Source organism: Triturus cristatus, chromosome 7 (genome assembly GCF_964204655.1).
Source record: "Triturus cristatus chromosome 7, aTriCri1.1, whole genome shotgun sequence".
Lineage (NCBI taxonomy): Eukaryota > Metazoa > Chordata > Amphibia > Caudata > Salamandridae > Triturus > Triturus cristatus.
Genome location: NC_140590.1, coordinates 1,440,529,300 through 1,440,550,463, shown reverse-complemented (window position 1 = coordinate 1,440,550,463; position 21,164 = coordinate 1,440,529,300). Strand labels below are relative to the sequence as shown.

Below are 21,164 nucleotides of genomic sequence, written 5' to 3'. Positions count from 1 at the left end.
TAACCCAAATCCATGATTCATATTGCAATACCTTTTGGACATTTGGATCTTTTGGTCTTCTTAGGTATATGTCTGACTCCAGATTGTAGTACTGTAGCTGTTGTTGTGACTATAGATTGTAGTACCGTAGCTGTTGTTGTGACTATAGATTGTAGTACCGTAGCTGTTGTTGTTTTCCATAAGGTCAATGCTTTCCCTGACCTTGAAAGAGGTTGTATGGTAGAAAAGCGGTATTTTAAATTTGCTGACGGACATGCAGTAATTTCCATGCTTTCATATCGTATTGGTTTATTTATTTGTGGTCACTGTCTGATTAAGATTGAACAGAAATGGCAACATGATTTATATCTTGTATTTGGTTAGATGCCACTACAGAGCTCTTTGGGATTAATTGTATTCTTTAGTAGTAGAGGTGACGGATGTCCCCTCTCATAGGTTTATGTGGAGGTTGTTGTACCTTCTTCTATTCCCAGTCATGCATTCCTCCTGGTCAAGTGCTTTCATGCTGCAGCCTTCACCCAGGTTGATCTGTTTCCCTAGTCAGTATCCATCTTCAAATGTAGCTTTCCGACATTTATCAAGGATACTGTATATCTTAGTAACGATGGGCAACTGCATCACTGTTTGTGGTTGTTCTAAGTCAACCACAAACAACATATATGATCCATAGACTCAACCTTCACCTCCATCACCATGAGTGAGTGGAGACAAGGGAAGAAGAGGGTAGGATGTGAAGGAGTGAATAAAAGGAGTAGAAGGCGCTAGCTCCATGCCCTTAACAAGGTTCCATCCAAGAGGAAGAGACTGTGTGGAAGTGACGGAAGTAGGACGTTCTGCAGATAGTGTTCTCCGATTTTGTTAATCAGTGATCCTTTTGAAACCCAACATGATGGAGACCTCAGATGCAACAAAACCTTGAGTGAGCAGCAAAACTTAGTCTTCGCATTCTATGGTGAAAATACTAAGATAAAGACCTCAGTTCAAGGTTACCACAGGTCACCAGATGGTTAAAGGAGAATAATATGGCTTATGCTTGCACTGCAGAGTCTTTCTGGTACTCTTCGGACTGTACAAATGGGCCTGACCGCTCAGGGCTCACTACAACTTCTTATAAGCTTTCAAATGGGTTGCTTGGGAATCATCAGGAGAGCTAGCTTGGGTTACACATTCAAGTTGAATCTGACAAGCCACATTGAGGATCCAGGAGGACCTGTCTGCCTTGCCTCAGGATGCAGGAGCACAGGACTTCTGTTTTTTGTTCAGGAGGCATATAAGTTGAGACCTGACAAGAGGCGATTTGTAAACGGAACACAAATCCTATTTAAATCGATGCACTACAATATATTTCAGAGAAAGGTATGTAGAATTCCTCTGTGTGCAAGGATCAACAAGTATTTTCAAAATATTATAGAAAGGTCCGGGGAGTATTCAAGCAGACGTTCATTGAGTTCATTCATGTACCAGTTCAAGGCAAGTGTGAAATTGCTGCCTATCTTCTGATGTATTTTGTTGTTTGAACCTGTAGCCATGTGTCCTCAACCTACATTTAATAAACTTCATTGTAGGAACTGATGATTGGGTGATACTGTATGTGTTAAGTATTAACCATCATATTGTTGAAAATAGGAATACACTAGAATCTTTCACATAGAGGAAATTATACTGGTAAGTAGATATAATAAGATTGTAAAGTGAGGAGAACATGAGGTCAAATCTATACTCCCTGGAGTGTGCTGTGTTCTCCATGAAGTATGTGACGTCTAAGTGATTTACATCCTCTACTGTCACATAAGCGTAAGGGTTTGTTTAGGCAATCCATTCAGGTTATCAGAACAAACAAGATGGAAGATCTTGAGGGGTGATCGAAAATGTAGACTGGACACCAGAGAAAGGTTTGGTGGAGTCTAGGCGGATGTCAAAACTAATGCCGGTTGTCCATATATTCTAATGCAGACCAGATGCAACAATGCCATTTTACTGCAGCTGGTGGTCCATGATGAATGTGGCTCGAGCACTAGTTGAGAGGAACACCTCTCCTACTGCCTTGGTTGCTATCATTGGAGCTGTGAGTGTTATTACTTCATTATTAATGCACTCTCCTTTGCAGCAGTGAATGGTGTGGTTATTTTGCCTCATCTGCTTATCCTTTATATGATGCCATAGGATTAGCTGTCATGGTGCTCTGCCTTAGGCGCTTCCATTGAATAACAGTGATGCTGAACATTGCTTAGCGGCACTGAATCAAGCTGGAATCTCTATGGTGGGACAAATTCATAAATTCTATATTAGGCAAAATGTATGTTTATATGTAACACCGTCTGAATTTACCCTTGCAGGGCATTAACAAAAGGATATCTATGAGCTGTAAATCTATTTACTCCAACATGTATACCTAAAGACTGCATATAAATGTTTGGGAATAAATATCAGGCAAGTGGTAGGAAATATGTTAATGCCATTGCCAACCTCAGACTGTTTACTGCTTATAAGTGATCCCTATAATTATTTCTAGCGCATCTATTATTAAATTATATAGCACATACAACCTGAAAATAATCTGCATTGGTGCAGTGGGACTTCCAAAATCTCTCTTTAGTGCAACAGGCTGGTGTATGACAAAGTAGTTGCAGGGTCCCCAGAATTTAAAGCTTGTTTCTATTATGGAATTGCAGCATGTGGTCTCTGGATTTACTACGAGTCCATAGAACAACTGAATGATCAATGTAGTGTTAACCATTCTGCTGAATTTTCCAGGGCATGTATTAAAGAATGTGGTATGCTAGCACAAAATGTAAGGACTATACTGGGCACTGTGGAGAGAGTGGCTAGATACCTTGACAATCTAATAATCGATTTTCTAATTTGCCCCAGGGGTTATCACATTTTTTTTATTATTAATACATTTTCTAGGGTATTGACCAAGGATCAGATTGAAGTTGTGTCAAAATGAGGACAGTGCATGTTTTAAATCAATTTATCAGTTCTGTGGTTTCTGCAATTTGAAAATTACTAACATAGAGTAATTGCTGTTGTTTGCTGAATAGACTACAGTGGGACTAAAGAAAGGTCAGAATCCCAAAGGGCTCCTGGAAGCATGACATCACAAAAACAATAAAATAATATTCAATTAGTTCACTAACTTATATGAGTGAAGCAGGGCCATGTTAATTATCAAGATGGTGTCACAAAACATGTTTTCTAAGCTAAGCCGCTATAAATGTCTTACTGCACATGATAAATCTATGGAAAGCTCCAGTAGCCTACACATGTTTGATGGAGCGTGAAAATGTTATCCACAAATGCTATTTTTGTTTATTATTGTTAAGTTTCATTTGATTTACAAACCCTACAAATCATATAAAATAGAGATATCTTTCTTTTTTAAAATCACGTTAAAAAATGCACAGCAATACATCCTTACTTATATTTACTCCACTGTAGCACTAGTACCACATATCACTTTTGATATAAATAGATCCGTTCCAGGTTCAATTAGCTATTAATACTTTAATTGTATATTTTAAGAGTAAATCCAGTTTCATAAGCAATAAGACATTTTCAGGATTTATTAATTCATGTACAATGGACTTTGACTAGACTTAATCAATGGTAACAAAAATGTTTACATTACTTAAAACAACGGTGTAAACAAATTTACAGCACAAAAACAAAATATTAGTGCCCATTAGCATTCCCTGGCCGAACAAGTACATTGCCTTGCTTGGATAGCCAATCCCAGGGAGGCAGCCAGTAATAACCAGCAAAAGAGGAAACTGACATATGTGAAATAAAAACAAGATCTGCTTGCGTAAAAAGTCACAATATCCTAGAACAACTTTTGATGCCATACACATTTGCTGTTAGAAGGTAATTGATTGAATAGCTGAGATTATCGTCTCTACTCCAAGCAGAGGTAATGAGTTTCAATTCCTATCTAAATTGGGAATTGAATATCACATTGCATTTTCAATGTATTGTGCATATTTTAGTTTAGGGATCATCTGTCCAAAACCTGTTGAAACCACTGAATGGGAAAACTGGTGCGTTACGTTTGTGTAGAGCCAACAATATTTTATATATGTTCAATAAACTTGATTGCCATGGAATTCACTTACTCGAAACTAAATTCAACCGAGGTTGGTTGTAAGACAATAAGGTTTTTGGGGATTTGTTTTGGGATTTCTAGAATTTAACACATTTCTGGAAATGTGTCTATTAAGTATTCTTTATCAAATGGAAAAAGTGGTACAAGATTAATATTTCTACCCCTCAAACTGGTTTTGACAAATCATGGGATTGCTAGGAATTGGAATACAATTGAACCCATCCCTCCTTGAAAGACATCAGAATCAAAGCACTCTAATAGGAAGCGGCCCACAGCATGAGGGCACCAGAGAGGGAGTGGGGTTTACTTATATTGTGTGGATAAGTTACTACATATCGGTATGGGGCATCTGACTTGATGTCTCATGGCGGAGGTGGACCCAGCATGGACTTCTGCTGTGTGGGTGGATATAAGCATTTTTCATGCTGCTCACATTAGCGTATACCTGAAGTGTAAGGTATTGTGAGCAATCTAAGTGTAAGGAGTGAGGAAAGGCAAGAGGTTCAGAGAGTTGTACCTTGCTATTCCTGTAGAGATATATGAAGATGCGATGAAGACTTCCTGTCCCTCATATCTAACTGTTACAATCTGATTTCAGCCCTGTTTAATGCCACAAGGCATACCACGGGGGTGGGTCCATTCTTTGTCATAACCTGTTCAAGCCCTATGTCCCCCGTCGCGATCTACGTTCGGCCAACCTTGGTCTTATGTGCATCACCAGACATAAACGTGCTAGATGGGGTGGTCGCACATTTTCCATCTGTGCGGCGCAGCTATGGAACAGGCTTCCTGTCTCTCTCCGCCTGGAGCCGGATCTTCTTTCCTTTAGGAAAGCGTTAAAGTCCAGGTTGTTTAATGTCTTTTAGGTCTCTCTGTCTGTTGCACGGTCCTCCTTCTCACACCTCAGCGCCAAGACGCCGTTGGCATTAGAGCGCTATATAAGACTTTTTATACTTATACTTATACTAATGATTTTTGTTGTGGAACTTGACAAAGTATCTCATCAACTGAACATGGTGACAAGTTTGTGTTTATTTCTCTTTTGACTATAATTTTACATAACCTTTAACAAATAAATACCTCCCATTATTTTCTGAGGCTTCTGATTTTGATTGCAATATGTTTTATTCCAAACAATCCTAAGCTAAGCAACATATACTTTTGTTTACTCAAACAATGAAAGAGGTAGAGAATTGCAGAGATGTGTTTTGGGTGGAGAAACCACCTTTAACAAAAGAAAAACAAATGAATGATAGTTCCCATGCAGGTTTTATGACCTGTAATGTTGGTTCAGAGAGAGCATGGTGAGACTGAGGTCTTGCAAGGATGTACTCCCACACCTCCCGTTGGCATGCCCGCCTAAGTTTCTGAGAGAATCCACAGCCATTCCCCAACCCGGGCCACTTCCATATTAATTAACCTTCTAGTCTGGGTGCCCTGTCCCCACCAAACACCCCTCACATGGGTTTTGATGGCAAAATAAAATAAATGCAATCTTTGTAATCTTTAAATTGTTCACCTGACCTTCATTAAGTAGTGTTGATGAATGTGACAGTTTGGGAGGAATGAGTAACATGCCAAGATCCCCAAAAATCTGGTCATGGTATATGTGCAGCAACGTACTACTTACAACATGTCTGTTTGATCAGAAAAGCGGATAGCAATTCATCATTATTAATATTCAAAATCCTTGGCGTGAGAATTATGGTCCAGGCAGCAATGATTTTCTTGTATTCTGCTGCAGAATGTATGAAGTCAAAGCTGTGGTCTAGTGGTACAGCACATGTGAAACAATTCTAGTGTTTGCATGTGTGTCCAGGTATTGACAAAAGTCCACATTGCTGTTGGCTGGGAATATTTCTAGTATCCTATGGCCTCCTGCACCCTAGCTCCACTGGGTGACATTGCTGAATGTTATGGTCAAATGTCCAAGTCTGGAGATCACCATCTGCCTACAACTTGGTACGTGCCAGAATAAACACTAGGAGGGCAGAACGCGCAAGCAGAGTCAACACGCTGCCCCTGTAGGGTCCTCCCTGGTCCACACTCCATCCCTTGGACTGAATACTTCTTTTTAAGAACGATGATGGATTCAACCCAGATCTGTGAGTGGGGGTGAGTGTCTGAAAAGTTTCAGCGCTCTGTCCATCATCTCCCTGTGTTTGCTTAGTTCTTTTTAGCACCACACCTTGTTGGTGCACCGCGACAAAGCAATCATAGTGCCCATTGGCAGGTTTTATGTTTTCATAAAACATGACATTGTAATAAAGTGGATCAAGAAATCAGAAACACTGACGCTAGACCAAGCAGCGGTGCTTGGTTCTGGGCACCGTGAGGACCCAGCACCATCTTGCATGATACACAACTACTGGGGATGATAGACATAGGTCTGGTATAAGCATATAGGCGCTCTGTTTGTTTATCAACTGAAATTAAGGATTTTCTTTGCTATTTGTAGTCCTATGTTTGTTGTTTGAACTCCAATGTAATTTTTGTGACCATTGTATATCTGATGTATTCTTGTTTTTCTTTCTTTCCCATTTATGTATTGTTGGTATGTATGTCCTGTTTGGGTGTGTTTTGTGAGGTGTGACTTTTTGTATCTTTTATATCTTTGCTCTCTGAAGGGTTGGCTCATTCGACATTTATAAGCAGAAATTCCAGGAATTTAATATATATTTAACACAATCTTTTCTCAATATTATTGTTTTCATAAAATAAACCAAAATGAAAATATTTTCTGTGGTACAATGATGTTTTGAATTACTCTTGGATGTATTACCTATTAAGAATTGAATAGGGGGAGGTTTGCTGTTTGTATATAGGCCTGGTATAACCCACACCCCGCCAACCTTCTTTCAGTAACTGTACACGCCTTGGTCGCTCCAATAATTCAACAGCAATCTCAGTGGCACCAAACACTCTGGGGTTGTGGTTGCAAACCCTCTTCCGAGGGACACTTCAGGCTCAGGGTGTTGTAGTGGTAACCGCTCATCACAGAGACACTGCCAGCTCTGGGTGTTATAGAACCAGACCCTCATTTAAGGGTTCCGGAAAAGCCTGTGTGGGGTGAGGAGCAACCCTTCCTCGCAGAGTGCTGTAAAAGCAGTCCACAAACCCTAGGCGCTATACAGCGCAGGAAGGATTTGGCACAATCCCTTATCAGTTTGACACTCAGGGCTTTAGAGGGCCAGGTCCTGCCGATGCTCACCACCAGAAGTTCTTAAAAGCGGGTGCTGAGACGGGTCCCTGTCGGGCTCTCCAATTTACCCTCAACCTGAGGATGAAAAAATCTTAACTCTGCAGCAGTAACACTGCCTAAAGCCTTTGATGTAACTTCAAAGAGACTCGTTTTAGCTCTTTCAGTCTCATCATTTCAGAAGTGAAGCATTTTCAATATTATACGCAGCAAAGCCATAGTTGTTGCTTATTTATTTTATGGCACTAACAACCATTGGCAAAGCCAATAGTCCTGGCTTGTTGTAGTTATAATGTTACTTGATGTATCTTATTTCTGAATAAAATGACAGAAACAGCTAAATACCAGTTGAGCGTCACACTATGCTAAGCACAGATTTTTAGCTTCGGTGTTTTTAAGCCACGCCCTTAATTACCTCGGCCACGCCCCTTTCGGAGACCCCTCAGGTTTTTTCATCCCACTTAAAGCCCTGCGGACACTGCAAGCTATAGGCACTGTGAGTGTTGCAACCCCTCCTCTCTGTGGCACTGCACCCTCCATTCTTGGTGGTGGGCCCTCAGAACATAACATAGCCCTTGGGTTTTAGAAATAATACCTTCTCTCACAAAATCCGCAAGCTGCAGGAGATAGGTCTCCTCCCAGCAGCACGAGCAGTGACCGCAGCAAGGACAGCGACAGCAGCCATCAATGGGAGCAGCATGGGCAACCCCGCCTTCCCAGGAACACTGCACAGCGATGGATACCGTAGGACATTCCCTCTTGTGGGGGACATCGGGCAGCGGTGGGTGATACTACGGAGTACCCGCCCACAGTGCCTCTCTCCCCCACCAATGATGCTGACAGAAAACAGGGAGCCTGCCCCGCTCTGTTACCCTTCCCTCGCTTTACCCTACAGCAGAAGCGGGCCAGTACTGCCAGAAAAAAAACACGCACATGCAAGGAAAAAAATCAGAGAATAAACAGGACCACGAATTCCGCTCCAGTTATATTACTAACCCCACCATCAAATAAATAACCCAGGATATGCAATCTGGCCAGGCGTGCTGCGATCAGCGGGGGTCGTGCGCCCACAGAGCCGAGAGAAAGGTGTCCATGGGGAATAATCCCGCAACGTAGCCCCTCAGAAAATCAGAGCAGACATCTGGCGTCAGGGCGTGCCCTGCGTTCACGCACACGACGGAAATGCACCTTGCACGCGCACCAGGGGACGCAGAGACACAAGATGGCAAACCTGGCTGGGGTTTGGATCAGCTGGAGGGGCGTGGCGGGCAAGGCCCGGGTGGGGAGGGCAGGGAGTGGAAAGCTGAGGAAAGCACAAGGCGACTGAGCTCGATAATGTGCGTTGCAACCCACAGCGTGAGTATTGTGAAGTGAGCGTAGTGCCGCACTCCATTGAAATGTGCACTGAGGGTGTGAACACGTGCAGGCTGGAATGCCATACGTTTTCATGAGCATTTTACCGAGTGCACACACGGCACACAGGGGTTAATGCTATGTGGAAGGTATCGAACGACATCCATGATATAAAATGTGTATTAAAACTGAACATTCTTATAGTAAACGTGCTAAGACTGGCATCACAAATGCATGTAAAAGTACAACGCATACCTTAGTAACATGGTAAAACGCCCTACTGTCACACGTGCCCTATAAAGTGTCAAGTGTCAAAAAATGATGACAGTAGCCTTGTCATGGGGAGAGTCACACTGTGAAAAGTGCCACATGACGTGCAATGTGACATCTGCCAGGCGTGCAAGCACAGGAAGCCTCAGACACCGCTCTGTCCCCCCTTCTGCCGTGTTGTACCATCCTATCTGTCTTGCCTTGGACTAATCCACACTCCTTTCTCTCTATCTCCCTGTTTCCACTTTCCTCCTGTCGCAACCCCATCACTCCCCAGACATGTGCACCGAGTCCCTTCTACCTCCCCAGGCCTTCCTGGCTCTGGCAGCCAGGCTACCTCCTCTACCTGTACAACAATCTGCTCAGCTGCCGTCTCTTCCCCACTCCCTCTCTGCCGCCATCTCTCTTTGCCTTCCTGGTTTACATCCTCTCATTTCGCCTTCCTTTACTTCTCTTGTCCCTTCTGCCCCTTCCTTCTCTTACAAGCCGCAGCCTAGTTGTTATCTCTCTGTCCCCTTCGCATCCTGAAGCTCATGTCCTTCTTCGTTTTATGGCATTCACCCCTACTTCTTTCCTATCTCTGCTTACCTCTTAGACACTACCTTTCCTTGCCGCCCTTCCCCTGCTCTTACTCGCCTTCCCTTCCTTCTTCGTCTTCCTCCTCTTCTCTCTCTCGTTTTCTTGCACTTTCATTTCTTCCCCTCTCTCCCTCCCTTTCACGTCCCCCTTTCCCTGCCTGTGCGTACTTTCACCTCTCCTTGCCTTGACTGCTCCCTCTCTCCACATCTGCCTCCTCCCCCACGCCCTCGCCTTACATCTCCCCTCCGTGTCTTCCTACTCCCTCTCCCACGCCCTCCGCTTCTCCTGCCCCTGACCCGGGCTGCTCTCCTCCCGCCGACCACAGACAGGGCCCCCGGCGCCGCTTCCCCCGGCCTTACCTGCGGGAGGGGGTCGGGGCAGTCCGCCAGCCTCAGGCTATCCAGTGGTCCCGGGTGTTGTTCCTCATGTGGGACGGAGAGGGGGGTTCCCGGCCGCACAGCCTCCCCCTGTGTGGATGCAGCGATTGATCAGTCCCAGAGACACGAAAACGCGAATAAATGGCAGCGATCAGAAAGAAAACAATCCCAGGCGTAAAAAGGCTGCCGTAAAAATGGTAATCTCGGCGGCGATTTTTTTTCCTTCGTTTTAAAAAAAAAATATATATAAATCAAAGCCAGATGCCACAAGGCGAAAAGATCCGGCTGATCTGGAAAACAGGGCTGAATCTGGACGAGGGAGGGAGGCAGATGACAGAGCGAGAGAGAGAGCGAGGGAGACGTCACGAGAGACTAAACCAACCTCCTAAGCAGGAGCAGCAGAAAACACACAGATCTACTGTATTACAGCAGGGGGAACCCGGCGCTTCCACGACTTACACCACCTAGTGCCTCGGTGAGGGATAGATCCTGTAATCGGCAGCGCCCGCAGGACCCACAGCTCACCAGGACAGAGAAGCTACAATGCAGCATGCAGCCCGACACTGGCACTCAATGGAGGGCGGGCGCCTATTGCTGCCGGCCAGTACCAGGTCAATGACAGCAACAGCTAGGTACCACATTTAAAAGTTAACTCGACTGCCGTCCGAAGCAAGGCAGCTTCGTAAACACACAACCGCCGACAAGAGGTTGGTACCGCCCTAATGAACAACCCACAGCAGAGGCGTTTTAAAGCATTAAAGCATGGGCAAAGTGAGCTCTGGCCCAGGGCCCCAGCTTTTCAGAGGCCCCCTGATAGAGCCAGCTCTGTTCTGGAGAGAGTCTTGCCCTGGTGACACAGAATACATCTTGAACAGAGTGTTTTAAATACCGTTTTCCTTTAACTTATTATAATGTGAGTTATATATGAGAGTCTATTACAGACATTTTGTAGAGAAATGCTGTGTTTATGTTTCCTGCAACGTCCATAAAAAGTTTCCTTTAGATCAAAACAGGACCTCAGAAATGAAAAAAGGGAGAGTGTCACCGAGATTATTGGCAGTACTATTAGTGAGCTGCTGCTGCGTTACAATATTGAAAACACACATCACTATCTCTGAATATTAGATGTAAACACATTTAGAATTTGGACGAGTGCACTGTCAGTGACCTGGCCAAAGGGTGCATGAAAGAGCTGAAATTGGATCATAAATTCAAAACTATTCTGAGCAGGGACCCCAAAAATGCGTTTGGCCCAGGACCCCCAAAACCCTTAAGATGTCCCTGACCCACAGAGGGCAACCCTCTGCTGTGCAACGTAAATTCAGGTGCTGGCACATCAATCGCAACAAACAAAGGATTGCAGTACGCCTCAGACAAACAGTTGTTAGCTACTGCCAACCACTAACACAAAATGTTCTACAGCTTGGTGTGAAGTCTAGTAGAGAGCACTGTGTGTCTCCCGTTACCAATGCCTCCGCCATTGCATGAACACTGCCCTAGAACACTGGACAGATTATGCTCCAAACAACCGGAAGTTGCTACCATGCACTTCTTCTCACAACCAACCCTGAGCAGAAGCACCGACCACAAAGAACACCATCAACAAATAGAGACTGCCAGCCACCATTTAACACAGTGAGACTCTGAACAAAGTCAGTGTCAGTGACATTTCAGAACTTATGGACCAAGAGTGATTGGTTTGACAACTAACAAAAATGGCGCCCCTGGTTTTGAACTTCAGCTTTCCAAAATAGCAGCACTGCTGTGTTTCTTCAGTTGAACAGTTATATAGCGCACCAGGAGCCGTATTACAAATGGGATGCATTGTATGCCCGGTTTGCACCGTGTTTCAGCTTTTACTAGTTGTGCTGGTAAAACAGACCAAGGCCAGCCTTTTAAACCATCTACTGCTCCCAGTCCAGACGCAAATCCATGCCTGCAATGGGATCAGCGCAATAGTGATTGGGGACCATCTGGTGGAAGCCTCCTGTCTTTCACTGCAGACTGTGGTTGACCCTATCAAGACGAAGACAAGGATCGCCACAGATGTGGGACCAGTAAGTTACCGCTCCCGCCGGCAGGAGATGCCCTTGGGTCACCCTGGGACCACTCGTAGCTGCTCCCAAGGGGCATCCTTGGGCCACCACAGCTGTGCGCTATCTCGCATGTGGCGTCCAGTCAGTGTGACATTCGAAGGATATCTTGCCTCTGCACCCGCAGCTGTGATAAGGACATTCACAAAAGCAATGGGTTCCCTTATCTGGTATCTTAACTTGTTGCCATGCATCCTCTCCCTGGTTACCAGTTTCCTGCTGCTCAGAGTGTGAGTGTGATGATATAAAATGTTTATGTGTGCTTTGAAAGATCAGTTGAGAGTGGGCTGAGCAGCAGGAGGCCGTTCCTGGTGGGGCTATGCAATTACCATCGAATCTACTCGTAACCCAGACTTACCCTTTTACAATAAATCTTCCTCCTGTTTTCTACATTACCGGCTTCATGACTTCCTGCTTATGAGTGTCTTTCATCATTATTACAACTTACTTTCACGGATCTCTGCTCCAGTGCGAATGAGGGAACGCCTCTTTAGACCGCATTCGTGCACCTTTTGCGCTGGCGCAATTTCCATTACACAAGGGGTTCCACAATCATCTGTGGCCCATTCCTTAAAACCAAAGTGCCTTTGGGGAGCCAAAAGCAAGCACACACGTTCATAGCACTGCTGGGGCACAGCCCCAGGGACTTGGAATGTGGAACCTTTCCAAAAAAAATACGGATCACTTGAGGATGGGGAGGCAGGAAATGAACTTGGCAATAAACAGTGCAGTTAAAAATGATGATTGAGCATCTGATGATTGAGTTGATAGATTGACTGCAAGGAATTAGAGTAGATATTGCTTGAACAGGTGTTAAGTTGTTTCTGGAAGATGTTGAGTGGTGTCAGGGTCCTGAAATCAGGGAACAAAGAGACCCAGGCCGAGGAGGTTCTGGGATGGAAAGTGGGATATCAGGATGGTGTCCTTTGTGTGATGATACCAGGCAGGCTGACAGTCCCACCAAGATTGCGGCATTGAACAAGAAGCCATCCAACCTCCTCCCCTCTCCCCAGTGCTAAATCTACTTAATTCAACCTAAACTCTCAGTTAGAAAACACTTAAAGTAATACTGTTTCCCTACAGTGTATTGATCACTAAAATGTTTAAGTAATTGCATACCTCGTTCTGTAGTGTATATTTATATGCCGTCTGCATGTTCTCTCCTGACTCATATGAAAGTGAGAACCCACCATTTTATGTGGCCCTGTCCATGAGCATTACTTGTGTGGCAATGTCTGTCATACTGATCAAGGGATTTTCACATACAAATGTTCAAAAGAATGTCTCAATACCAACTACAAACATGGTCCTACAGGTGACAGATAGGCGTTAGAGTAGGACCAGTGTTAGGACTATTAGGGTATAGTTTTTGTATGATTGTCAGATGATTGCTGTGTGAAAATTAAAATTGTGTACATTTAAATCTAGCATTTCCTGGCACTACTCTGATCATTGAGCAGTCCCTGCTCCACTCCTCCTTGGATATATCTGTCCTTCAATCAGCATTGGAGATTGTAAGTCATGTGCCAGCATCCTTTAAGTCACTGGGAATAAACTATTCCTCCTCATCTCTGCTTCAAAATCACCACTTCCGGTTCAATCTTGGATGCACTCACTCAACATCCTTGACAGCATACCCACCACTGTTGACAGTGCCACGTCTGTAGTGGAAATCCTAAAGAAAAGACACTAATTATAATCGTAAATTGGCACATTGGCCTGAAATGCGCGATCTCAACTGCGTCTTCTCTGGGGAATCTGTTGCTACATTCTAGAGCAAGACCTGAAATCTCTTGTTCAATCACTGGTTCTCTTTAAAATCAGCTGTTGTAAGTGTCTCTTGACTGGTCTCCCCAAGACCTTTCTCACCCTCTTAAATCAGTTCTTTATTTGGCAGCACACTTTGTCTATTGGGCCATAAGGAATGACCACAAATCACGGTTGCTGGTCAATCTCCGCCAGTTGCCCATGAAATCAGGGACCATGTTAAGATGGCTTGTATCCAGTGGCGTAACTTAGGTCCCCGTAGCACCTGCGGTGCGGAGGGGCTGAGCTCCAGGGGCCCCCCTCAGCACAGTACCCTAGCCTGAGAGCTCCTGGGTGAGGCTGGAATGGGGGGCCCCCTCCTTGTACCTTTTAGGGGACCCGACAAGTTTCGTTATGCCACTGATTGTATCACCCAGAGGCCCTACACTCATCCACTCCTCATTACCTGGTGGACACATTTAAGCTCTCTGGAGGAACAAGACGATTGCAAAATGTTAAAGGTCTGGTGCTTGAGCCTTCAATCTTAAAAAATGATATGACTCAAGGCAGGACGCTTCTCTGGCAAAGCAACTAGAATATGGTAATCCTTGCCCCCAAAACTAGCTTCTAAATTGAGCTGAAAGCCCTTCTCCGTCAAAGGCATTTCAGCTAATGACATCCTAGCTTCCCCTCCTGGGGAATATGCTCTTTCACTTACATGTCTTGGCCTCTGAACATGAGATTTATTGCACTACCTCAGTCGCATTAGACCCTACCATTTTATACTAACTACTTCTGCGCACAGTTGTAATTCTGTGCCTTATCTAATGATCTACCATTTTATTATTTTGGACTTTATACAACAATGTATGCTTATTATAAAGCTAACAGTTGTAATGCTGAAAGTGTACATTTGTAATTCTGTGCTTATGCAATGATTTGCTTTTTTTGTAATTTTTCTCAGTATGTAACAATCTTTGCTTATTGTGAAGTGCTCTTGCACCTTTGGGTAATACCCCTAGAAATGCATATCTGAAAAAATGTATAAACCTCCGGAATATATTGGTTCCAGCGCAGCCTAGGGCCTCTCACCAGTCCTCATCCTAGGGCGTCCTACCCTCCTGGACTGACCTTAGCACTGTGAGTCTTTACCACAAAAAGAGGGTGAACCTGCTAAGCTTTCAGCAGGTAAGATGGCACTGAACCCACACTCACATTTCCACTCACAGGAATAGGGTGAATTTGTGTTTCCACTTTGTATCAGGGCTTTGGTCCCCTTTAGAAGGCGAACCGGGCTCCTTTTTGTTACAGACTCCTATAACTGGGACACTAGGCATCCCCACAGGAAAGTAAATGGGACAAAACTGTGCTCGTGCAGACAGTCCAAAATTTAGAACCAGGTGTTCACGTCACTTCCCGCTAAACACTCCTTCATCAGGGTCAGGAGCAATAGGTGATGAGGAATATGTGAATGAATCATGTTGTATTGGGCATAGTGGGAGCAGCTTTCACATTGCCACCTTGATTGGATGTGGGGATTCCCGGCCTAAGGGGTGTGTCATTCACTTTCGATTCCCAGCATCCAGCCCCTCACGATGGAAACTCTGGTGGGTGGACATCTTGCCCGGTGCTCCACTCGGCTACATTTGCTGATGAAGATGTCCATTCCCGAAACTCAGCTGCAAAGAGCCTGATATGGAATTTGTAGCCTTCATAGCACCTCTGAATAGTCATTCCCAACAGTTCTTCCTTAAAGAGCCACGTACATCACTCAAAAAATCTTGGAGTTGGGAAATTTTTTAGGACTTAGCAAAATCCTGTGAAGCCCACATGGAGGCATTTGCGTTAAGCTAAAGGCTGAATCCAGTGATCGGTCACATTAGTTATTTAGAAACAGGCATTGCCAGACTCAAATCAAAGGGCAATGCTTTAAAGCAGATCAACGTCTGCGGTTGCTGCATTGAAAACATTTCCACACAAATTTGCCTGCCCAGCTCATGCAAAAAATAACTCAATGTGTGTTGCGCGTGTCTTTGAAGAGGAATCCTTTTGCAAAAGTCTTCCAATCAAATAGATGTTGAGGATACCAGAAAAACACACATTCCTGGGGAGAGTCTGTCCGAGCAGTGAGGGGTGGTGATGAAGACCACGAAGCGCCCCTGATGGACGAATCGAAAGATGATGATGCACATAAAGTGTTCTTAGTATGGGAAGCACATCATTAAAATGGCTACGTCCCAAATGCGAAACCATCAGTTAAAGCATGGAAAGGAGAACATTGATGTACACAGAGGCAGATGTAAATATCATGGCAGCTGGTCAGTTCAACAAGATGAAATCAGGGCCAAAGCTGCATGGCACCGTACAAAATTAGATGCTTACCATGCTCTAGAACCCATGATATCGATGGAGATATTCACATGACGAGGAAGAAGTTAACACGAATTATCATGGAGCTCTACGGCGTGATGGTGGAGGACATACAAGTGACTCACTTTGTGCTTATCATTGGCTTCTGTGCCTTCATAAACATCCTTGATGAGTTCTGTGATTCATTCTCGGCCACAGGACCCAAGAAAGTGAAAAAGCACACCCACACCTTCCTGGTGCATCCCCAACACTGCTACATTGTATTCTGTATCCAGAAGCATGTAAAAAGGTGGGCTCCGCTGAGGTGTTTCTCTAAATGGGTTGATATTGGTCATCTCTAGATTCCTAATAGGGTGTAGTTGGAGTTCTACTTGGTGGAGACTTACATAGGGTTGTTCTTTATATGGACTCATTTTGGTAGCTGTTGATGTATGTTGAGTCAAGGTGTTTATGTGCGCTCAGTTGAAGGATATCTTGATCCGGCTTGAATTGTGTTTTTTAATTTTAGTTGTGCTGGGCGGTCTTGGATGTGGTCGAGTTGTCCAATATTATGTGCTTCTTTATGCGGGAGAGGTTAGTATGCTTCTAGACACGGTTTTAGTTTCAGCTTTTATTGTGGTTAGTTGAGTTCCGGTGCTTTTTGATGTGTGCTTACGATTTGGGCTTAGCTAAAGTTCTTCATGATGTGGTTTCATTATGCAGGAAGAGCAGTGGTTGTGTATGGTGTCGCTCGACTTGGATTCTGTTTAATGTCATTTGAGATATGATTCTGATTAATGTGGGTTACAATGAGTTCTGTGTTTTTCGAACTTTTTTTATTAGTTTTAATACAACAGAATCAAATAGGTGCACACCAAATCACTGGAAACATCCACAACAGCAGGAATGGGTTCAAACTATTGCCTGTCTTTAAACTATTAACTACACCATATGTTGTACTTCAGTGTACGATTGTCAATCAGACAACTCAAAGTGCACGTTCAGAACGACCAAACGAGTATGGCAGAAATGTGTCGGGGAGAACAACATAGCTCTTGCTAACTCCTTTAATTGACTGGAGCTGCCGGAGTCACTGGAGGAGCAGGAGCGGGAGCAGGAGAAGCCACGGAAAAGCGCGGAATCGCGTAAGCTTTGACTTCACCGAGGCTTTGTTAAAGCTCTGGTGTTCTGCTACCTGCGGCCTCCACAAAGTATTGTTTTGTCCTCCCCGCGGCCCCCGCTAAGCACTGCTGCCGACTGAGGGAATCAACACTAATATTACGGCGGGAATTTTACCGCAAGCCTCCAGCTGGTCAGTGAAGGTCTGTTGTGCGCGTTCAAGCTCCCGAACCTGCTTCCGCATACCCGATTTCTTTCCGGTCGTCGAGTCAGTTTCTCTTCGTCGGATTTCAGCGTGGAGAACGTGCATTTTCCTTCACTCTTCATCGGATTTCAGCTTGAGGATTCGTGGGGGACATTCCATCTCCTCCGTTTCCTTGTTACAAAGCTTACCGATTCCCGCAGAAAAGAATAGAAAAGGACCATTGTTGGTTGCTGTGGCTGCCCTTTATGTAAGTTTTGTACCTTTCACTTCTCTCCCGCCGCCGCACTTCCTGCCACCTGTGCGGCCGCAGTGTGGAGGGGAGCCAGGGCTGTGGGGACTACGAGTCCCAGCGTGCAGTGCGGCCGGAAGCTGCCTACGGCAAAGGCAAAGGAGCGCCAGGAGGCGCATAAATCTTACCTGACTGCCCGCGCCGGAGCAAGCCGGGCTAAGCAGAAGAGGCCAGAAGAGGCTGGGCTGGGCCACGGACCCTGTACTTTGACCTTTGGCCTTTGGACCTGTTTTACTCACCAAAAGTGTGAGTTTTAATTTGTTTGTCACTAGAAGTTAGTAGCTTGTTCTTTATTCGCCGGTAACTTGTGTTGTGCTGAGGATTACTGTCAAGCTTGGCAAATGGCTAAGGTTAAGGCCAATAAACCCGTAATTGGGGCAGGTTCCATGGAAAATTATCTTGTACAAAAGGTTAATCAAATTAATAATACCCGCAGAGCGTCTCTAGGGCGAGGTAATGATTCTGTCTTATCAGCAGAGTTGCCTCCCCCTCTGGTGGATCTAGCTGCTACAGATAGACAGGAAGGGGGTAATGGGGTTATCACAACTACTGAGGCGCAGGTACATGCAGATCAGACTAAAGACCACCCAGAAACAGTACCTGACTCGTCAGAAGAAGAGACACCACCCCTATCACCCCCCTTTAGGCCAGTAAGATTGTGCAGGAAGGTACAATTTAAACGTGGGGGGAAGAATTGTAAACCTAGAGCAGGAAAGAGCAATCTAGCCCCAAGTAGTGTGGTAGCTCGAAAGGACCCAGAGGATGGTAGTGGTATGGGTGGCACCAGTATTAATATAGATTTGGAACCATTTGCTCTTCTAATTCATTCTCTGGAAGAAAAAATAGAGGCAAAAATTACTGAGTTGATGCAACCCCTGTTATCTAAATTAGACATAATGGCTCTGGAAGTGGAAAGACTAGGTGGGCTGCTAACATCGCATCTGGCTTTAGCACCAGGAAACTCAAATGTAGAGAATAATAAACCAACTGTTGAGGGTCTGGGATCAGGCAGGGGTAATCTAAAAAATACTAGGCAGTATACATCTGCTGCTGAGCCTGCCCCATTTGATCCCAACCCACCAATCATGCAGAACATAAGGGCTACGGGAGTTCCTGAGGGCATGCCAGTCCACAGTTATGTAAGGAAAACTCGCCATGTCAATCTGCCACCTGACTGTGCACCTTATGTGGCTGTACTTACAAATGTCCCTCCCATTGAGTCCCATGCATATCAGGCCCATGAGGAAACTCATGATTCTTTAAAGAATAGAACGGTCTTTTGGCTCAATAAAAATTGTGGGTTTCCTGCTAAATTTGCTGACCAAATAATAACAACAAGAAGGGTGAATTGGATCAGACCATCTAGTAAGTCAACAAATGGTGACTGCATTATTGTTAACTTCAGGCATCCTCAACATGTTGCCACAGTTTTACTAAGAGCAGCATCAATGGTTCATACTCCTAATAGCATTTGCATACGCCCTCTGGGGTACTTCTACTCCCACCTGATTAAAAATCCACCGACCCCTGGGCCTCTTAGATCATGTATATCTTTACAGCCATTGACCCCCAATGGAGCTTACTTGCACAATGTTGGTAGCCAGAGTGGGAATGGTCTCAATATTGCAACACATAATAGATTTGATGCTCTCTCGGGAAAAAAATCATGTGACTGACATGAGGTATCTGCTGGGCAGGTAACTCGAACATCAGAGGACCTGGGATGTATGGAGAGTACCTTGGCAGTAACAAACTCAAATAACGTAATCTCCTGAAATATTGCGGGTTTAGGCATAAAAATGGTGGACTGCAACTGGATTGGGTACATTAAGAAGTACCAAATTATCTGTTTGCAGGAAACCTGGTCAACTGACTGCAATCATATTCTGGAAGGGTATAAGGCTTACTATGTCCCTGCAGTAGCGACCACTAGGGGTAGACCCAAAGGGGGAATGGTTGTGTTTTTTTTTATAGCACTTTGCTGTAAGGTGCGGAGAATCACAACAAACCATACTGGTATTATTGGGTTAGTTTTAACAGGGGATAACTGCAGGGCCGGCCTGGTCAATTTCTATAATGCTATTAATTTAAGTACTGTTTCCAGTCAGATAGTAACACTGAACACCTTTATTAGTAACTCTATGAAGGACTGCATTCACAACCTCATGGTGATGGGGGATTTTAATGTACATCCCTGTGGAGATCCCCTTTTTAAAATGATTACAGAACTTAATTGCTCACGGTTTGAGGATTTCCATTTCAAGCATACAACTGAGGGGGAACACTTAAATGATATGCTTAAAGAGTTGGACCTAACAACTAAGATGGCTTTGATGGCCCCTATCAAGTGCTTGGATACCCCGACCTTTAAGGGGAATGGGAGGGGAACCTTTATAGACTTTGTTCTGTTAACATCAGTAATGCAGTCTTTTGTGGGATCCTTCTCCATTGAAGCTAATGAATTCAGTGACCATAACCCTCTCACTGTTTTCATGAGGGGTCCACTGATAGCTAAAGAAAGAGAAGACTCCTCTATTGGTAGGGTGAATACCACAGACGGCAGACGCCGGTTGAGATGGTCCACGGTTACCCCCGATCTGCTGTATAATGAAATTAAAGTTACATGTGCAGATGAAATCACGGTTTGTACACAAGAGGGTGCACTCCCAAATACTGTCTTAAATGCTTTCCAATGTCTAGCAGATAAGGTGTTTCAGCTATTATCAGCACCTGTAAAGAAGTCGGATTTTAAAGGACCTAGGTGGTTCAATCACGACTGCTCAAAAGCCGCCAGAAATTTAAGAGCAGTACTGGCGTCAAAACCTAGGATTAAAGCTGATGTCCAGTTGTGTCGAAAGACCTATAAAAATATTATTGCTAGACATAAGGAATCCCTTAGGGAAGAGGCGTGGTCAGAGATTCTAGATCCTGCCACCCTACGGAGTAGTACTGGATTGTGGGCCTTGGTGAGGAAACCGTTCCTGGCCCAGGAGCCGGGAGACGGCCTAGAAAGCCATATATCCAAGGAGGATTGGGAAGCGCATTTTAAGAAGTTATACTGTTGTACTGTGGATGCGATTACGACTTCTGCCTGTATTGATACTGGTGAACAAATTGTTTTTAACAGAGGTGAAGTTTTTGAGGGCATTTTGGGGCTCACAGGTGGGAAAGCCCCTGGGCCTGATGGGATTCCCCCTGACTTATTTAAGTCTGAACCTAATTTTTGGGCACCCATCTTAGAGTCTGTCTTTAATGCTGCTGTGAAAGAAGGATGTCCACAATCGTGGGGTGTTTCTACAATTGTCCCGGTTTTTAAGAAGGGGGACAAGGGTAGCCCACACTGTTACCGACCCATTTCACTGATAGACTCTATGGTCAAGATTGTAGGAAGAATTGTACTGCAAAGACTTACGGATTGGGCTGAGGAAAAGAATATTATGTCCCCCTCGCAGTATGGTTTCTGTAAAGGCCGCTCGACAA

General features: G+C 44.5%; 1 protein-coding gene across 4 annotated transcripts in view; it reads right to left on the bottom strand.

The window, feature by feature from the left end:
- Positions 1–10,270, bottom strand: part of EPB41L1 (erythrocyte membrane protein band 4.1 like 1) — a 595,815-nt gene extending 585,545 nt beyond the window's left edge. For all 4 annotated transcript variants that reach the window (XM_085619170.1, XM_085619173.1, XM_085619172.1 and 1 more), the window contains exon 1: positions 9,866–10,270. The gene's annotated coding sequence lies outside the window, so the exon portion shown is untranslated. The remainder of the gene's footprint in view (positions 1–9,865) is intronic.
- Between the last annotated feature and the right edge of the window lie 10,894 nt (positions 10,271–21,164).